Source organism: Oncorhynchus mykiss, chromosome 22 (assembly GCF_057628025.1).
Source record: "Oncorhynchus mykiss isolate SJ-2025 chromosome 22, ASM5762802v1, whole genome shotgun sequence".
In the NCBI taxonomy this organism is placed as follows: Eukaryota; Metazoa; Chordata; class Actinopteri; order Salmoniformes; family Salmonidae; genus Oncorhynchus; species Oncorhynchus mykiss.
Genome location: NC_143043.1, coordinates 46,989,703 through 47,004,584, shown reverse-complemented (window position 1 = coordinate 47,004,584; position 14,882 = coordinate 46,989,703). Strand labels below are relative to the sequence as shown.

The 14,882-nt window shown below is 40.7% G+C and overlaps 1 protein-coding gene across 2 annotated transcripts in view; it reads left to right on the top strand.

Moving 5' to 3' along the window:
• Positions 1–14,882, top strand: part of LOC110501888 (SH3 domain-binding protein 4) — a 76,120-nt gene continuing 61,238 nt past the window's right edge. For both annotated transcript variants that reach the window (XM_021579742.3, XM_021579743.3), the window contains exon 1: positions 1–150. The gene's annotated coding sequence lies outside the window, so the exon portion shown is untranslated. The remainder of the gene's footprint in view (positions 151–14,882) is intronic.

The window sequence follows — 14,882 nt, the reverse complement described above, 5'->3', positions numbered from 1 at the left end:
CCTCCCTCGCGGTGACATCAGCAGGGTCCTGCTCTCTCTTCCCATCGCCAAAGACTCACAAAGGACTACAACTGGATAGTCGGGAACTCGCAAAACTACGCCCGTTTGATGCATTTATTCCAAAGGATTTATTTAAGGGACTTTTACTAGGTGAGCTAAGATTTTAAAGTTCTTATTCCCACGTTTTCAAATGTTAAACTTATGCTCTCATCCAAACAGAAGTGCTCGCGTCGACAAAAACAGTTTGCATGATGTAGTTGCGTTCTCATAGTTTAGGAACCTCATTAGCTCATTTATGAATAACTTAAAAAAAAAAAAAAATCAGAATGGAGACCGTAGTTGTGAGGTTATTTTAATGGAAACTATTGTAATTTTAATAGTTGGATATTTTTACGAGCCGAAGGGGCAGTGCAGCCACTTAGCTGACCAAAGGTGGGTGGGTTTTTCTGTCTTTGCGGTGCTAATTTGTAGTTCTTACCTACATTGTTTCTTCTTACCACGTCATGCACCCTATAAATCACTATATCTCTCTGCCTCCACACAAGTTTTGCTGCCAATTATAAAAACAGTTTTGCCTTGAGTAATAGCAGTCATAAATTGTCGAAATTGTCTCCACTCTCCATCACCTATTGAACACAACAATTTGAAACGTTTTAAGAGTGGTGCATTAGCAACATTGATGTAATGCAGTGACAGTCGGTGCCGATCAAGATTAGGGAGGACGATTTTTTTTAATGATCATTATTTCTATCACAATATATTTGATGACTGATTCATATTCCATTCACCCAGCTCAAGGCTACTCGAATATGCTATATACCCATCATGAGCTTACTACAACCTAGCCTACAACTGAAAGTTTATAATTTAGGTGAACATGTCTATAGATAAATTGGGAGTAATCAAGGTGACACATTCCATAATGCCTTGTATACTCTTGCCTGTATCGAGCTGATCTTGTCTGTAAACATTAGTCCTAACAGTTAAAATGAGAGTTTCTATTGGACAAATTAATATAGGCCCCTCCCCGTTTCATTCCGTTTGCTTCCGTTTAAGAAACATTTTCGGCAGGAACACCCCTAATCACCTGCATGCGCACACAGTTCTTTCGTAGCAGCCACATTCAGCATTATCACTTTGCTCAATGTAAACTCAGCAAAAAAATGAACATCCTCTCACTGTGTTTATTTTCAGCAAACTTAACATGTGTACATATTTGTATGAGCATAGCAAGATTCAACAAATGAGACATAAACTGAACAAGTTCCACAGACATGTGACTAACGGAAATTGAATAATGTGTCCCTGAACAAAGGGGGGTCAAAATCAAAAGTAACAGTCAGTATCTGGTGTGGCCACCAGCTGCATTAAATACTGCAGTGCATCTCCTCCACATGGACTGCACCAGATTTGCCAGTTCTTGCTGTGAGATGTTACCCCACTCTTCCACCAAGCCACCTGCAAGTTCCCGGACATTTCTGGGGGGAATGGCCCTAGCCCTCACCCTCTGATACCAACAGGTCCCAGACGTGCTTAATGGGATTGAGATCCGGGCTCTTCGCTGGCCATGGCAGAACACTGACGTTCCTGTCTTGCAGGAAATCATGTACAGAAAGAGCAGTATGACTGATGGCTTTGTCATGCTGGAGGGTCATGTCAGGATGAGCCTACAGGAAGGGTACCACATGAGGGAGGAGGATGTCTTCCCTGTAATGCACAGCGTTGAGATTGCCTGCAATGACAACAAGCTCAGTCCGATGATGCTGTGACACACCGCCCCAGACCATGATGGACCCTCCACCTTCAAAATGATCCCACTCCAGAGTACAGACCTCATAATCGTGGTATACAGTCTGATCTACCACAGCTGTCATCCAATTACCATTCAGGGCTCGAACCAACCAGTTTATAATTCCTTCTTGCATCTACTCTCCTCCTCTCACATTTTCCTTTCGCTTGTGGACTTCAGTGCACAACACAACAGCTGTCTTTGACCAGGTGCAAAAACCTCTTCAAGCCAAACCTTCATACCTTAACCGCTAACCACTACACAGCCTACATCATTGCCACTAGGTCCTGGACCATACCAGTATCACTATACTTATCAGTATCGTGGCAAGGAAACAAAATACAAAGCGAATTTGACTTTTTTAGGAAAATAGCCCTAATGAGAAAAAAAGAAACAACAAACATAATTAAATTGTCATCCAGAGTCACATTTATTTCCCAAGCTATAGAACACAGTACTTTACATACTGCAGGTTTTTTTGCTGGACCATAGAGTTTGGTCTGCTTCATGTTTGACTTTTTGCCATGGAACAAATATTGCAATACTGGGATCTTTTGGTATCAAGTTGTAAACATATTAACGTTATAGTCAACAAACTAGAACTAATGCGTTAGTAAACCCACGATCCAATAGCATTCCTCTATGTTAGAGTCGGGTTGTTGAGCAGGCTAGAGTAGCTGCATTGCCTAAGGGAAGGTAAATATAGCTCTCTTTCTCTCTGCTGCTCCTCCTTAATTTAAGAAATTAATTTGTTCAAATCCGTTCAACTATTGTCTTTCTCTCTGAGTCAACTACTCACCACACTTTATGCACTGCAGTGCTAGCTTCCTGTAGTTTATTTTTTCAGTTCTAGGTTCCTGTAGTTTATTTTTTCAGTTCTAGCTTGCTGTAGTTTTATTTGTTCAGTTCTAGGTTCCTTCTCTGGTCCTTTGATTGGATGGACATCATGTCAGAGGGTGCTGTTGAGGCTACTGTAGAACTTCATTGCAAGAAAATATTTTAATCAGTTATTTGGTGGATATTTTTAGGATAGTTTTATCCAGAAAGGATTACTTTTTAAAATGTTTCACTATTTTTCTTTTCATAAAATTCACTGAGGAGGATGCTTCTTCCTTGCTGAGCGGCCTTTCAGGTTATGTCAATATAGGACTTCTTTTACTGTGGATATATATACTTTTGTACCTGTTTCCTCCAGCATCTTCACAAGGTCCTTTGCCGTTGTTCTGGGATTGATTTGCATATTTCACACCAAAGTACGTTCATCTCTAGGAGAAGGACGTCATATAGGCACTGCTGTTAGTTCGGGAATATAAAATAACATATTTTCAATGCAAATGGGTCCAACTTCACTTCATGATTTGTGATTCCGGATGCTTAAGAATTTGTATTTTAGTAATTTTCTGTGATCGGGAATGTTTTTTTTTTCAGCTGTCAGGACACATCCCTATACAACTCAGCTGCCAGAATGAAATTTGAAACAACTTAGTTGTATGTCAAGTAGTGATTAGAGGTCGACCGACTATGATAACGATTAATCGGCCTATTTACATATTATTATTTTTTTGTAATTTATTTCTAATAATGACAATTACAACAATACTGAATGAACACTTATTTTAACTTAATATAATACCTCAATAAAAATCCATCTAGCATCAAATAAATAATGAAACATGTTCAATTTGGTTTTAATAATGCAAAAACAAAGTGTTGAAGAAGAAAGTAAAAGTGCAATATGTGCCATGTAAGAAAGCTAACGTTTCAGTTCCTTGCTCAGAACATGAGAATATATGAAAGCTGGTGGTTCCTTTTAACATGAGTCTTCAATATTCACTGGTAAGAAGTTTTAGGTTGTAGTTATTATAGGAATTATAGGACTATTTCCCTCTATACCATTTGTATTTCATTAACCTTTACTATTGGATGTTCTTATAGGCACTTTAGTATTGCCAGTGTAAATAGTATAGCTTCTGTCTCTCTCCTCGCTTAGCTCGAACCAGCAACACAACAACAACAGAGCAAGGTGAACAACTACTAGAAGGCTCAGAGCGAGTGATGTTTGAAACGCTATTAGCGCGCGCTAACTAGCTAGCCATCTCACTTCGGTTACACCAGCCTCATCTTGGGAGTTGATAGGCTTGAAGTCATAAACAGCGCAATGCTTGGCGCACAACCAAGAGCTGCTGGCAAAACGCACGAAAGTGCTGTTTGAATTAATGTTTATTCGCCTGCTTCTGCCTACCACCGCTCAGTCAGATACTTAGATACTTGTATGCTCAGTCAGATTATATGCAACGCTCGGGGGTTTGAACTTGCAACCTTCCAGTTACTAGTCCAACGCTCGAACCACTAGGCTAACCTGCCGCCCCATATAACTAGTGATTATGATTGATTGTTATAAGATAAGTTTAATGCTAGCTAGCAACTTACTTTGGCTTCTACTGCATTCGCGTAACAGGAGTGCAATGAGAGGCAGGTGGTTAAAGCGTTAACTGTAAGGTTGCTAGATTGGGTCCCCCGAGGTGACAAGGTGAAAATCTGTTGTTCTGCCCCTGAACAAGGCAGTTAACCCACCGTTCCTAGGCTGTCATTGAAAATAAGAATGTGAACTGACTTGCCTAGTTAAATAAAGACTAAATAAATGTGTAAAAAAAATATTTAAAAAATATAAAAAAATATTTTTAAAAAATCGGCAAATTGGCGCCCAAAAATACAGATTTCCGATTGTTATGAAAACTTAAAATTGGCCCTAATTAATCGCTCATTCCGATTAATCGGTCGACCTCTAGTCTCAACGTCAACAATGAAGAGGCGACTCCGGGATGCTGGCCTTCTAGGCAGAGTTGCGAAGAAAAAGCCATATCTCAGACTGGCCAATTAAAGATTAAGATGGGCAAAAGAACAGACACTGGACAGAGGAACTCCATACAAAATCAGCCGTTTCCAGCTACAATAGTCATTTACATCATTAACGATGTATTTCTAATCAATTTCATGTTATTTTAATGGCACCCTAGTTCCAGAATCAATTTAGTCAACTTTCACCCGGTGAAAAAATATGCGCTCTCAGATGAATCTGATTCACTCATTCTGTTGTCTTTCCTTTATCCCATCTGCATTAGAGGGACTCTTGGGAGAATAATAGCAATGATCAGCCTTTAAAGTGTGGATAATTAAAATCTGAGTAGCAGCAGCATTTACATTGCATTCGGAAAGTATTCGTACCTTTTACCACATTTTGTTACGTTACAGCCCCTTTTCCCAAAAATTATTAAGTAAAAAAAACAGAACATCAATGTACACACAATGACAAAGCAAAAGCATTTATTTTCTTGAAATTTTGCGAATTTATTCTAACTTAAAAAACAGATTCCTTATTTACGTAATTATTCAGACACCTGGGAGAATAATAATTAGCCTCTAAAAGTGCGTACTTAAAATCTGCCTGTGGAACGGTCAAATGCTTGTCTTTTCCCATCATATGGTCAGTCACCTTCAAGCTTCATAAATAGTACAACATCTCTACAAATGTATTTTGCACAGCTGTTCATTCATCTTTATACAGTGAACAAAAATATAAACGCAGCATGTAAAGTGTTGATCCCATGTTTCATGAGCTGAAATAAAAGATCCCAGAAATGTTCCATATGCACAAAAAGCTTATTTCTCTCATTTTGTGCACACTTCAAATCAAATGTATTGGTCACATACACATGGTTAGAAGATGTTAATGTGAGTGTAGCGAAATGCTTGTGCTTCTAGTTCCGACAATGCAGTAATAACCAATGAGTAATCTAACCTAACAATTTCACAACAACTACCTTATACACACAAGTGTAAAGGGATGAAGAATATGTACATAAAGATATATGAATGAGTGATGGTACAGAACGGCATAGGCAAGATGCAGTAGATGGTATCGAGTACAGTATATACATATGAGATGAGTAATGTAGGGTATGTAAACATTATATTAAGTGGCATTGTTTAAAGTGGCTAGTGATACATTTTTTACATACATTTTTTCATTATTAAAGTGGCTGGAGTTGAGTCAGTATGTTGGCAGCAGCCACTCAATGTTAGTGGTGGCTGTTTAACAGTCTGATGGCCTTGAGATAGAAGCTGTTTTTCAGTCTCTCGGTCCCTGCTTTGATGCAACTGTACTGACCTCGCCTTCTGGGTGAACAGGCAGTGGCTCGGGTGGTGGAAGGTGTCCTGGAAGGGAAGGTAGTTTGCCCCTGGTGATGCGTTGTGCAGACCTCACTACCCTCTGGAGAGCCTTACGGTTGTGGGCGGAGCAGCTGCCGTACCAGGCTGTGATACAGCCCGACAAGATGCTCTCAATTGTGCATCTGTAAAAGTTTGAGTGCTTTTGGTGACAAACCAAATTTCTTCAGCCTCCTGAGGTTGAAGAGGCGCTGTTGCGCCTTCTTCACCACGCTGTCTGTGTGGGTGGACCAATTCAGTTTGTCCGTGATGTGTACGCCGAGGAACTTAAAACTTACTACCCTCTCCACTACTGTCGTGGCCATGCACGCCTCCAACTCAATCATCAAGTTTGCAGACGACACTACAGTGGTTGGCTTGTTTTTTGTTTACATCCACCTGACCGGCGTGACATATCAAGAAGTTGGTTGTACAGCATGATTATTACACAGGTGCACCTTGTGCAGGGGACAATAAAAGGCCACTCTAAAATGTGCAGTTTTTCCCACAACACACAACGCCACAGATGTCTCAAGTTTTGAGGGAGAGTGCAATTGGCATGCTGACTGCAGGAATGTCCACCAGAGCTGTTGCCAGAGAATTTAATGATAATTTCTTTACAATAAGCCGCCTTCAATGTCGTTTTAGAGAATTTGGCTGTACTTCCAACCGACTTCACAACCGCAAACCACGTGTATGGTTGGCATGTGCGGTTATGGAATGGGCAGGCATAAGCTACGGAAAATGAACACAACTGCATTTTATCTATGGCAATTTTAATGCACAGAAAAACTGTGCCAAGATCCTGTGGCCCATTTTAAGATATCTTTGACCAAAAGATGCATATCTTTATTGCCACACATGTGAAATCCATAGATTAGGGCCTAATTCATTTCAAATGACTGATTTTCCTCATATGAACTGTAACTCAGTAAAGTCATTGAAATTGTTGCGTTTTAGATTCTTGTTCAGTATAAAATAAATAACTTATCTTGGAGCAACATTAACCCATGTTTTTGCACAACACAGGGATCTATTTTAATGTATTAAAATGTTTTTCAGTTTGTGGGCCTGAGAAGAGTTTTGTTATTTTACTTGGACTGAAGTTCATATTGAATAATGCATAGACTTGGTTAGTCCTTGTATGTTTTATTTAGTCAGCCGGGGCAGAGCGTCTTCGTGCACTAACGGGTGACATGGAGATCAGTCTTTTTTTATTTAAATTTTTTTGACCCCCTTTTTTTTCTCCCCAATTTTTCAGCGGGCGGCGAAGGTTGAGTCATGCATCTTCCGTTGAGTCACTGCGCTTCCTAAAACCCGTCCTCTTAACCCGGAAGCCAGCCTGCACCAATGGTCACTTGTATAATACCAAAGTCTCTGCCTACTTTCTGCTATTTCTCAGGTCACTTGTATAATACGAAGCCTCTGCCAAAGCATAACTCATTTTTCCGTCTTTCAGAGCTCCCTCTTGAGTGACAAATGATTTAAATGGAGTTCATTGTGTGAGTGAATGTGCATGTGATTCTAGATAAGCTGCTCCCACAGTGAGAACGTGCCTCTCCGCACTCTCTCTCTCTCTCCGCACTCTCCCTGTGGACATTAGTGCTGGGTCCAGCTGGTTATTTACACCGTCCTTTACAACAGAGGGCACGCTGGCACAATTGGAATCAGACAGGGCAGCTTTGTTGGCCCCGGGGCACCCTGGGACCCTGTCTGACTCATGGATAATAGTCACTTATTGCCAGGTGTCACTCATACTAGAGGTTTGGTTGGGTCATTCTATATTGTTCCATTCAGCCTGGGTTGTAAGTGATTGTGTTCTCTAAGTGTTGAACAGTTTTAATCAACAGTGATTTCTTAAGATGGAGGAGGCCGATCCCTCTAGTAGCTTCTGTTTGATTGTGTCCATGTTTCTAGTGCCCATCTCCACAGGGATGTATTAACTGGATTACCCAGGCAACACTTCTCTCAGCTTTGTTTGTGTAACATTAGCCCATCAGCTTTTGGGGTGTTCCAATTCTGAGTCTTGAATGAACAACCGGTGTTGTTTATAACCTGGAACACGCAGTGTCTTTTAGAAAGGGAGATTTAGGAAGTGAAACCAGAGGCTACACTTCCCTTTTGGATTCCAATGTTACCATAGCATTCCTCCTACTTCATGGTGAGACTAGCGATGTGATGAGAAGAGAATTCTACTTAAATGTCTGATTTTATAAAGCCTGCATTGACAGTTGAAAGACACCCTATTCTTTTTATCGAAATAATGATTCCTTTTCACACCGTCCCTTGTGCCAATTCACAATGAAATATTTATGTTCAAAGCTTTCAAGTGAATGAAGTGGAGAGGGATAGCCAAAGCTACTAGCCATTTTCCCCTCTTTTTAGCAAAAAGGGGTTTTCCACAGTCATTTAATAAGGCATAATGCCAGTTTTAGACTCTTTGCAATGTGATACACAACCACAACATAGTTTTAATGCATTTTCAGTTAAAGTGTTGAAAGGAAATTGTATTACCATGTATGATTTGCAAGACAGAAGTTTGCATGCATAGAAATGTCGGGCTATTAGACAAATGTTTACCAACCCATTCAAATCTCCTCACTGGCTGTAAACCAATCTTAGTACCATGTGAGACAGATGATGTCACTGAAGAATCTAGAATCTGATGCTGTCATCAGAATCAGTCAATGTACACAGTGAGGCTTCTGTTATGGTTCTCCGTCAACATTGGTCTTTGATTACATTATCTTTGACTGGCCAATAGTCAATAGAGCCACACATAGTGTCATGAAGAGTGTCTCTGTGTATTATGTTGGAGCTAAATTTGTAGAAAGTTGTATGGTCTCCTAGACCACCGTTTATCTGCAGGCTATAAGGACCACAGGGTGGTTATAAAACTCACGTCACCGAGGACTCTAGACCGCTGCTGAAACATTCACCTCTGGGATAACACCTATTCTTTAGTGCAGGGATCAAATCAAATTTGTCACATGCGTCAAATACAACAGGTGTGACCTTACAGTGAAATGCTTACTTACAAGCCCTGAACCAACAATGCAGTTTTAAGAACAATAGGTGTTAAGTAAATAATAACAAATGGTTAAAGAGCAGCAGTAAGATAACAGTAGCGAGGCTATATACAGGGTCAATGTGGAGACTATATACAGGGTATTACGGTACAGAGTCAATGTGGAGGCTATATACAGGGTATTACGGTACAGAGTCAATGTGGAGGCTATATACAGGGTATTACGGTACAGAGTCAATGTGGAGGCTATATACAGGGTATTACGGTACAGAGTCAATGTGGAGGCTATATACAGGGTATTACGGTACAGAGTCAATGTGGAGGCTATATACAGGGTGTTACGGTACAGAGTCAATGTGGAGGCTAAATACAAGGGGTACTGGTACAGAGTCAATGTGGAGGCTATATGCAGGGGGTACCGGTACAGAGTCAATGTGGAGGCTATATACAGGGGGTACCGGTACAGAGGCAATGTGGAGGCTATGTACAGAGTCAATGTAGACGCTATATACAGGGGGTACCGGTACAGAGGCAATTTGGAGGCTATATACAGGGGGTACCAGTACAGAGGCAATGTGGAGGCTATATACAGGGTGTTACGGTACAGAGTCAATGTGGAGGCTATATACAGGGTATTACGGTACAGAGTCAATGTGGAGGCTATATACAGGGTGTTACGGTACAGAGTCAATGTGGAGGCTATATACAGGGTGTTACGGTACAGAGTCAATGTGGAGGCTATATACAGGGTGTTACGGTACAGAGTCAATGTGGAGGCTATATACAGGGGGTAGCGGTACATAGTCTATGTGAAGGCTATATACAGGGGGTACCCGTACAGAGTCGATGTGTGGGGGCACCAGTTAGTCAAGGTAATATGTACATGTAGGTAGAGAAAGTGACTATACATAGATAACCAGAGAGTAGCAGCAGCGTAAATGTGCGGAGAGTGGGCACACAATACAAAAAGTCTGGGTAGCCATTTGATTAGCTGTTCAGGAGTCTTCTGGCTTGGGGGTAGAAGCTGTTAAGAAGCCTTTTGGACCTAGACTTGTCAATCCGGTACTGCTTGCCGTGTGGTAGCAGAGAGAACAGTCTATAACTAGGGTGTCTGGAGTCTTTGACAAATTTTAGGGCCTTTCTCTGACACCACTTGGTGTAGAGGTCCTGGATGGCAGGAAGCTTGGCCCCAGTGATGTACAGAGCCATACGCACTACCCTCCATACGCACTACCCTCCATACACACTACCCTCCATACACACTACCCTCGGCGGCCGAGCACCATACCAGGCAGTGATGCAACCAGTCAGGATGCTCTCCATGGTGCAGCTGTAGAACCTTTTGAGGATCTGAGGACCCATGCCAAATCTTTCCAGTCTCCTGAGGAATAGGCTTTGTCCTGCTCTCTTCACGACCGACTTGGTGTGTTTGGACCATGATAATTTGTTTGTGATGTGGACACCAAGGAACTTGAAGCTCTTAACCTTCTCCCCTACAGATCTGTCGATGAGAATGGGGTGTGCTCGTCCTCCTGATATCTGTGTCTTTCTCATGCGAATCACGGGGACTTGGGCCTTGTCTGGTGTCTGAAGTAGATCCTTCTCATCCGACTTGTTAAAGAAAAAATCTTTGTCCAGTACGAGTTGAGTAATCGCTGTCCTAATATCCAGAAGGTCTTTTTAGTCATGAGATGGTGGCAGAACATTGTGTAAAAAAGAAGTTTAAAAAACGTTAAAAAATGCACACAGTAGCACAATTGGTTAAGTGCACAAAAAACGGCAGCCATCTCCTCCAGCGTCTTTTTTTCCATCATCATATTTTTCTTGAGTGGGTGGTTGGGGTGCCGGAACATAATATATTTTTACACTGCAAATTGACCGCAAGAAGCATAAACCGATGTAATATTTGAGTAAAACACAATACTTTCAAACCAATTTTGATTATATTTGGGAACATTGTTCTGCGTAAGGTGGCGTCTTTCGGATGGGATGTTAAAACGGGTGTCCTGACTCCGTGGTTATTCAAAATCCCATGGTGCTAATTGTAAGAGTAGGGGTGATCACCCTGTGTCATGGCTATATTCACAACCTTGCACATTCCATCATGGCCACCTAATCTTCCCCCTCATTCCTAATTGGCATATACTGTATCACTCCTCACCTCTCCACCTGGTAGCTGATGTGTGTTGAAAGTTTTGGCACAAAAATGGTCGCTGTGAATCACCCAGGTGTGTGCTACACATTGATGGTGGATGAGGTGAGTTTCCCCCTACAATATAAAGTGATTTAAGTACCCCAGTTGGTAGAAAAGTGCTATATAAATCCAATCAATTACTGTGCCTTGCAAAACTATTCACCCCCCCTTGGCCTTTTTCCTATTTTGTTGTATTACAACCTCTAATTGAAATCGATTTTTATTTCGATTTCATGTCATGGATATGCACAAAATAGTCCAAATTGGTGAAGTGAAATGAAAAAAATTACTTGTTTCAAAATATGATTAAAAATGGAAAAGTGGTGCGTGCATATGTAGTCACCCCCTTTGCTATGAAGCCCCTAAATAAGATTTGGTGCAACCAATTACCTCCATTTAACTAATTATGTGACTACTGAAGTCCACCTGTGTGCAATCTGTCACATGATCTCAGTATATATACACTTGTTCTGAAAGGCCCCGAGTCTGTAACACCAGAAAGCAAGGGGCACCACCAAGCAAGCGGCACTATGAAGACCAAGGAGCTCTCCAAACAGGTCAGGGACAAAGTTGTGGAGAAGTACAGATCAAGGTTGGGTTGTAAAAAATATCAGAAACTTTGAACATCCCACATTAAAAAATGGAAAGAATATGGCACCACAACAAACTTGCAAAGAGAGGGCCGCCCACCAAAGCTCATGGACCAGGCAAAGAGGGCATTGATCAGAAAGGCAACAAAGAGACCAAGATAACCCCTAAGGAGCTGCAAAGCTCCACAGCGGAGACTGGTGTATCTGTCCATTGGACCATTTTAAGTTGTTCACTCCACAGAGCTGGGCTTTACGGAAGAGTAGCAAAAAAATAATAAGCGAACATGTTTATTGTTTGACAAAAGGCATGTTTGGAGACCCAAACATATGGAAGAATGTACTCTGGTCAGATGATAATAAAATTGATGAATCAAGGAAAACACTGTGTCTGGAACAAACCCAACACCTCTCATCACCCTGAGAACCCCATCGGCAGGGACCGGGAAACTGGTCAGAATTGAAGGCATGATGGATGGCGCCAAATACAGAGACATTTTTGAGGGAAACCTGTTTGTCTTCCAGAGATTTGAGACTGGGACGGAGGTTCACCTTCCAGCAGGACAATGACCCTAAACATACTGCTACAACAACACTCGAGTGGTTTAAGGTGAAACATTTTAAATGTCTTGGAATGGCCTAGTCAAAGCCCAGACCTCAATCCAATTGAGAATCTGTGGTATGACAAAGATTGCTGTACACCAGCGGAACCCATCCAACTTGAAGGAGCTTGAGCAGTTTTGCCTTGAAGAATGGGCAAAAATCCCATACGTGCCAAGCTTATAGAGACATACCCCAAGATACTTGCAGCTGTAATTGCTGCATAAGGTGCCTCTACAAAGTATTAACTTTGGGTGGGTGAATAGTTATGCATGCTAAAGTTTTTTTTGTGTGTGTCTTATTTGTTATGTTTCACAAAATCTATTTTGCATCTTCAAAGTAGTAGGCATGTTGTGTAAATCATGTGATACAACCTCCCCCAAAATCAATTTTAATTCCAGGTTGTAAGGCAACAAAATAGGAAAAATGCCAAGGGGGGTGAATACTTTCGCAAGCCACTGTATTCATATTATTATTATTTGTTTACAATCACATATCTCTCTATTATGTGTGGGAATACTTGGGAACAGATTTCCTAAATTAAATCCATTGGACGTGATTTCCTGGTGTCTTACACTCTTATGTCCAACTATGAAAATAGTATATTTTCTGCTCAGAGTACTTGGGGGGCCAAATAAAACCATGCGCAAGCCAAATTCGGCCCACAGGCCACCAGTTGGGGGACCCTGCTTTACTGTATGCTTTCAGTAGATTTGTGGTAGCCAAAGATAATCAAGTTTCAGGAAGACTGGTTACAATGGATTACAAGTGAGTTTATTATTATTATCAACTTTATTGCCTTATTCCATAGATTTTAAAAAAACTTCTCAATATTGGCTTGCAGTTTATTTTTAATTTGCAAGAGCTGAGAACAATGCACAGTCAAGCTGAGTCACAGTTGAAGTCAGGGGATGTTGGGGAGGAGACAGTGAGGCGCATGGGGGATCTGGCTTCCCCTCATCACAAAGGCATTTCCTTCTTGTTGCTGCTCCTCGGGCATGAACATGAACAGCCCTCCTTAGACATAGAGGCAAGAACCTCCTCTGTTGCTATGTTCTAGGGATGGACATTTGAAATTATTTCACTATTCAAACAATATCATAGTATTTTTTTCGGATATCCGGATAGTTGAAATGAATGTTTTAAAGACATGTTTATTTTTATTTGTTTTACTTCAATGGGGGCTTGTTTTAGCGACTCAGTAGAGGCGATGCACTCAGCGTGTTGTTAGACTCGCGCAAGTTAGACTAACGTGTCACTGCAATAGGTTATCAATAGGTTGTCTATAGGTTATCTATCATCTCATCTGGTAGGGTCTGTCTTGACTGCATCAAATCGATGTAAACAAGTTTCAACAATAACAAGATAGGTGTGAATAGTGTTTAGGCTACCGGCAATGGTGTAAAGTACTTAAGTAGAAATACTTTAAAGTACTACTTAAGTAGGTTTTCGGGGGGTATCTTTTACTTCACTACATTCCTGAAAATATTGTACTTTTTGCTCCATACATTTTCCCTGACAACAAAAAGTACTCTTTACAGTTGGAATGCTTAGCCGGACAGGAAAATGGACAATTTCAAGCACTTATGAAGAGAACACGTGGTCATTCCTACTGCCTCTGGCCTGGCGGACTCACTAAACACAATTGCATCTTTTGTAAATAATGTCTGAGTGTTGGAGTGTGTCCAGGGTTATCCGTACATTTTACAAAACAAGAAAATGGTAGTCTGCTTTGCTTAATATAGGGATTTTTTTTTTATTATTTATACTTTTACTTGTATTTTTTAATACTTAAGTAGATTTTAGCAATTCCATTTACTTTTGATACTTAAGTATATTTAAAACCAAATACTTTTAGACTTTTACTCAAGTAGTATTTGACTGGCTCACTTTCACTTTTACTTGAGTAACTTTCTATTAAGGTATCTATACTTTTACTCAAGTATGACAGTTGGGTACTTTTTCAACCACTGGCGCATTCATAACTGTTGTTTTATTAAAATGTCTAATATCATGGTCTATCCTTGTATGTCACACAGATAATTACATTTTAAGCGAAGCATTTTCAATGAAATAGGCCTCCATTTTTTTTAAATGAATACTCTCGCAAGTAATCAAATACTTATGTCTGTTCAGATATTGGAATGACTGTGCCCATCCCTACTCTGGACTGTATGCCAAAGAGAATATGAACCCAAATCTCTTAAGATATCAATATCCTTCTTCTTACCACAGGGTGCAAGCTTGTCCTGTGTCTTTGGCCTTGAACACACATTTACGACAATTGTAATGACAATTTTCAGCGTTCGTCTCTTCCTGTACATGCACACACTCCCCCATAATGTTCTGAGAATGTTCCCCACTCCTCTACCTACAGACAGTTCCCCTTCCTTTTGAGTGGAACACTTTACATTACACAGTGATCTGCAGTACAACAGCAGGAAAGTGGCAGTCCATTTTCATGATGTTCAAACTAGC